This window comes from Chiloscyllium punctatum, chromosome 27, assembly GCF_047496795.1.
Source record: "Chiloscyllium punctatum isolate Juve2018m chromosome 27, sChiPun1.3, whole genome shotgun sequence".
Classification (NCBI taxonomy): Eukaryota; Metazoa; Chordata; class Chondrichthyes; order Orectolobiformes; family Hemiscylliidae; genus Chiloscyllium; species Chiloscyllium punctatum.
The window spans coordinates 70,974,813-70,981,189 of record NC_092765.1 but is presented as its reverse complement, the minus strand read 5'-3'; positions in this window follow the sequence as shown (position 1 = coordinate 70,981,189).

Below are 6,377 nucleotides of genomic sequence, written 5' to 3'. Positions count from 1 at the left end.
TGACAGCGAAGGAGTGTTTGTGAGAGGGTCAGGGTGACAGTGAATGAGTGAATGTGAGGAGGTGAGGTTGATTTTGTCTCAGTGAGTATGAGGTATCAGTGTGATAGTGATGGAATGAGTGTGAGGTTATCAGGGAAACGGTGACGGGTGAACGTTGATTGTGACTTAGTGGGTGTGAGGGGTCAGAGTACCTATGACTGTGACTACAGGGTTAATTCGATGGACTAAATGTGATGGGCTCAGCTTGACAGAGACAGAGTGAGTGTGAGAGTGTTAGAGTGACGGTGAGGGAGTGAGTGTCATGGAATCAGTGTGACGGTACAAATGTGAGTTTCGGAGTGAGTGTGACAGTGAAAGAGCGAGGGTAGCGGGATTAGGTAGAAGGTGATGGAGTTAGTGCAAAATGGTCAGGGTGACAGTACCTGAGTGTGTGAGAGGAGGACAAGATGACAGTGATTGAGTGAGTGTGAAGGGGTCAAGGTGCCTGTGACTGAGTTTGAGGGCGTCAGGGTGACAGTGACAAAGTGATTGAGAGTCTGTTATAGTTTAAGGTGATGGAGTGAATGTGAGAAGGTAAGAATGACAGTAACGGATGAGTGTGAGGAGGTCAGGGTGAGGGGGATGGAGTGAGTGTGAGAGTGTCACGGTGACCCTGACGGAGTGTGTGTGAGATGATCAGGGTGACAGTGACGGAGTGAGTGTGTGGGGCTCAGGATGAAGGAGTGATTGCGTGGATGTCAGGGTGACAGCGAAGGAGTCTGTGTGAGGGGGTCAGGGTGACAGTGAGTGAGTGAAAATGAAGGGGTGAGGTTGATTGTGTCCGAGTGAGTGTCAGATATCAGGTTGATGGTGGTGGAATAAGTGTGAGGGGATCAGTGAAACGGTGACAGGGTGAATGTGAGTCTACACGGTGATTGTGACTCAGTGAGTGTGAGGTGTCTGGGTGCCTGTGATTGTGACGACACGTTTACTTTGATGGACTGCGTGTTATTGGGGTCGATGTGACAGAGACAGAGTGAGTGTGAAGGTGTTAGGGTGACGGAGAGGGAGTGGGTGTGATGGGATCAGTGTGTCGGTACCAATGTGAGTTTCGGATTGAGGAAGACATTGACAGATCGAGGGTGGGGGAATAGCGTGATGGTGATGGTGTTAGTGGGAGTGGGTAAGGGTGGCAGTAATGAGTGTGCGTGAGGAGGACAGGATGATAGTGAGTGTGAAGGGGTCAAGGTGCCCGTGACTGAGTTTGAGATCGTCAGGATGACAGTGAAAGTGTGATTCTGAGGGTTTCTGGGTAATACTGATGGAGTGAGTGTGAGGGTATCATAGGTCATGGTGTTCGAGTAAATGGGAGGAATTAAGGATGACAGTGACGGATGAGTGTGAGGAGGCCAAGTTGAGGGTGATGGAGTGATTGTGAAAGTATTATGGCTACCCTGGCGGAGTGTGCGTGAGATGGTCAGGGTGACAGTGATGGAGTGAGTGTGAGGGAATCAGGGTGATGGTGATGGAGTGATTGTGAGAGGCTCAAGTTACAGTGATGTTGTGAGTGTAAGGCGAAAAGCGTGATGGAACCTACTCAGTGTGATTGGGTCAGGGTGACAGTGAGAGAGTGCATGTCACGATATGCATGGGCCAGTGACATTCTGAGTATAAGGCGGTAATTGTGATGGCAGTTGAGTGATTATTAGTGGGTCAGGGCAACGGAGTGATTATAGGTAGCAGTGATGGAGTGAATGTGATCAGATCAGGGTGAGGGCGATGGCCTGAGTGTGAGGGTGTCAGGCTGATGATAAAGGCGGCAGATTGCATGTCAGAGTGTGACAGTGAAGGTGTGAGAATAAGGGGGTCTGAGTGTCTACGATGGAGTCATTGAGGGTGTGAGTGTGATGCATTCAGGGTGACGGTGATGGAGTGAGTGTGAGTGGGTCATTGTGATGGTGGCATGGTGAATGTGAGAGTGCCAAGGTTACGGTGATGGAGTAAGTGTGAGGGTATCATATATTACAGTGATAGAGTGAATGCACGGAGGTAAAGGTGACAGTGACGGGTGAGTTTGGGGACATCATGGTGAGGGGTTTGCAGTGAGTGCGAGGGGATCCGGATGACCCTGATGGAGTGAGTGTGCGGGTGTCAGGCTGCTGGTGAAGGAGAGAGTGTGAAGGGGACAGAGTGACGATGACATATGGAGTGTCATGGAGTGAGTGTGACAGTAAAGGAGTGAGTGTAAGGGGGTAAGTGAATCAGTGATGAAGTGTGTGCGAGGGGTCAGGTGACCGTCAGTGCGTGAGTGTGAGGTTGTCAGGATGAGAGTGTGAGTGTGAGGGAGTCAGGGTGACAATTACTAAGTGACTGCGAGAGAGTCAGGGGAAGAAAGTTAATGCCGGTGTCAGGGCGATTGTGACAAAGTGTGTGTTGGAAGGTCAGGGTGACAATGCCAGAGTGAGTGTGAGGGGATCGGGGTGACAGAATGAGTGTGAGGAGGGCAGGCGACGGTAATGGAGTGAGTGTCAGGTGGACAGCATGACAGTTACGGAGGGAGTGTGAGGGTTTCAGAAAGATAGTCAATGAGTGAATGTGTGGGATTCAGACTGATAGTGATGGAATAAGTGTGTGAGGGTCAGGATGATAGTGACAGAGTGAGTGTGAGATGATCAGGGTGACAGTGACTGACTACGTGCAGGGGGTAAAGTTGTCTTTGACGGAGTGAGTACGAGGGGGTCAGGTTCATTGTGACAGAGTTAATCTGAGGTAGTCAGGATGATTTTGAGGGTTTGAGTGCGAAGCGGCTAAAGGAGTCTGAGCGGACTGAATGTAATTGGGTTTCGATGACAGAGTGAATGTGATGGTGCCAGTATGATGGTGACAGTTTGAGTGAAGTGGCCAGGGTGACAGACATGGAATGAATGTGAGATGGTCAGGGGACAGAGTGAGGTTGAGGTGGTCAGGATGGCATTGAGGTTTTGAGTGTGAGGGGGTCAGGGTGGCGGGATGACTGAGTGTGATTGGGTTTGGGTGATGGTGATGGAGAGAGTGTTAAGGATCTGGACGACAGAGTGATTGTGAGGGGGTCAGCGTGACAGTGAAGGAGTGAATGTGAGGGGACACGGTGACGGTGACTGAGTGAGTGTGAGGGTGTCAGGATGCCTATGACTGTGAAGAGTCACGTTAATTGTGACGGACTGAGTGTGATGGGGTCAGCGTGACAGAGATGGAGTGAGAGTGAGGGTATCAGGATGTGAGTCAGGCTGTGATTCTGATGGTGGTCAGTGTGACGGTGGCAAAGTGAGTGTCAGGGAGTTGTGGGTGAGAGTGATGGATTAAGTGTAGTGTAGGTAGTGTGGTGGTGATGGAGTTAGTGCTTGGGTGTCAGGTTGACAATGAGTGAATGAGTGTGAGGGTGCCAGGTTGATTGTTACTGAGTGAGTGTAAGGGGATCTGGGAAACGATGATGGAGTGAGTGTGGGGTTCATAGTGATAGTGAATGAGTGAGTGTGAGTGGGTCAGGGTGCTTGTGATTGTGACTAGTCAGGGTTTCTCTGACGGACTGAGTGTGATGGGCTCAGTGTGATCGAGGCGGTGTGAGTGTGAAGCTATCAGGGTGACGGTGAGGGAGTGAGTTTGTTGGAGCCAATGTGATGGTGACAACGTGAGAGTCAGGGATTGAGGTTGACAGTTATGGACTGAGTATGTGGGGGCAGTGTGATGGTGATAGAGTTAGTGCAAGGGGGTCAGTGTGACAGTGAAGACGTTAGTGTGAGCTGATCACTGTGATAGTGATGGAGTTAGTGTGAGTGTGTCAGGGTGACCATGACGGAGTGAATGTATCGGGATCAGGGTGACAGTGAGAGTGTGAGGGGGTCAGGGTGATGGTGATGGAATGAGTGTTGAGGGGCTCCGAGTGATGGTGATGGATTGAGTGTGAGGGGGGTTCGGCTGACAGTGACAGAGTGAGTGTGAGAATGGCAGGGAGACAGTGGTGGAATCAGTGTGACGGCATCAGTATTACGGTGACGGGGTGATGGTGATTCAGTGAGCGTGTGGGGGTCTTGGTGGTGGTGACAAACTGCATTGAGTGCGCAGGCTGATCGTTATGGAATGAGTGTGATGGAGTAAGGTTGATGACACAGTTAGTGTGAGAAGGTTAGGGTGAGGGAGATTAAGTCAGCGTGAGGGGGAGACGGCGACAAAAAATGGGTGAGTTTGAGGGGTTCAGGATGACGGTGACAGAGTGAGTTTCAGGTTGTCAGGAAAACAGTGACAGAGTGCGTGATGGGGTCAGGGTGATTGTGCTGGAGTGAGGGTGAGGATGAGGACATCAGGGTGATGGTAATCGAGAGAGACTGAGGGGGGGGGTCAGGGTGATGGTGACAGTGAGTGTGGGGATTTCTGCGTAATGCTGATGGAGTGAGTGTGAAAGTGCCAGGGTTACGATGTTGGCATGTGCGTGAATGTCATAGGTTACAGTGATGGAATGAATATGATGACTCAAGGGAGACAGTGACGGATGAGTGTGAGGAGGTCAGAGTGATGGGACGTTGTGAGTGTGATGGGGTCAGGGTGATGTGAATGTGAGGGCGTCAGTGTGACAGTGACCAAGCCAGTGTGAGGACGCCATGGTGACGGAACTGAGTGACAAGATGGAGCAATTTTGAGGTGGTCAGGGTGACAGAGATAAGTGGGCGTGAAGGGGTCAGGAGGACGGTGGTGGAGTGAGTGTGAGGGTGTCAGGTTGATGCTGATTGAGAGAGTGTGAGATGGTCAGGGTTACAGGGACGAAGTGAGTTTGAGGATTTATGAGAGATGGTGACACAGTGAGTGTGAGTGGGCCAGGGTGATGATGATGGAGTAAGTGTGATAGGGACAGGGTGATGGGGGCAAAGACTGTGTGAGTGCCTCCACGTGGCAGGGACAGAGAGACTGTGAGTGCCTCAGCGTGACGGGGATGGAGTGAGTATGTTTCCATCAGGTTGACATTCATACATTGGGTGTGAATGTTTCAGGGAGATGGTGACTGCGTGAGTGTGACCCTGTCAGGGAAACAATGGCGGAGTGAGTGTGAGGGGGTCCGTGTGATGGTGACTGGGTGGGTGTGAGGGTATCCGGGCGTCAGTAACTGAGTGAATGCGAGGGTGCCAGGGTGACAATGACGGAGTGAGTGTGAGGGCATCAGGGTGACAGTGACAGAGTGAGCGTAATGGTGCCAGGGTGACAGTGACTGAGTGAGTGCGACGGTGCCAGGGTGACAAATGATAGTGAGTGCGAGGGTGCCAGGCTGACAGAGATGGAGTGAGTGTAAGAGGGTCACAGCAATAATAACGGAATGAGTGTGAAGGCGTCAAGGTGACAGTGATGTAGTGAGTGTAAGAAGTTCAGAGAGACAGTGCCGGAGTGATTGTGAAGGTGTCAGGGTGACCGTGACGAAGAAAGTGTGACGGTATCGGAATAATGTTAATGAGATGACGGTGATGCACTAAGTGTGAGGGGGTCAGGGTGGCAGTGAAGGAGTGACTGTGAGGTGGTCATGGTGGGAGTGAGCGTGACGGGTCAGCTTGATGGTGACCGAATGAATTAGGGGGTTCCGGATGATGGTGACAGAGTGTGTGTGAATGGGTCAGGGACAGGGGGTCAGGGTGACGGTGATGGTGTGTGTCTGATGGGTTCAGGGTGACCCTGATGGAGTGAGTACAATGGGACCACTGCGACAGTGTGAGAGATGGTGGCGATGGTGACGGAGCCGGATTGAGTTTGTCGGCGTCAGGGTGACAAAGATGGAGTCAGTGTTAGGGGGTGAGGGTGACAGGGACAAAGACAGTGTGAGGGCCTCAGGGTGACGGGGACAGGCAGATTGTGAGGGGCACAGGGTGAACGTGACAGAGTTACTGTGAGCGCCTCAGCATGGCAGGGACAGAATGTGCGTTTGTGCGTCAGGTAACCAGTGACAGAATAAGTGCGACGGGGTCAGGGTGACGGGGACAGAGAGAGTGTGAGGGGCTCAGAGCGATGGTGAGTGCATCAGCATATCAGGGTCGTAGTGCATGTATGTCTGTCAGGTTGACACTGATGCATTGACTGCGAGGGTTTCAGGGTGATGGTGACTTAGTGATTGCGACCCTGTCCGAGCAACAGTGATGGAGTGAGCGTGAGGGGGTCATGGAAACAATGACGGAGTGAGTGTGAGTCGGTCAGGGAAAGGGTGACAGAGTGAGCGTGAGTGGTTCAGGGAGACAATTACAGAGTGAATATGCGGGGTTCAGGGAAACGGTGACGGAATGAATGTGAGGGATCCAGGTGTCAGTGACTAACTGTGGGGTTTGCAGATGTCAGTGACTAGGTGAATGTGAGCGTGTCAGAGTGACAGACAGAGTGAGTGTTGGGAT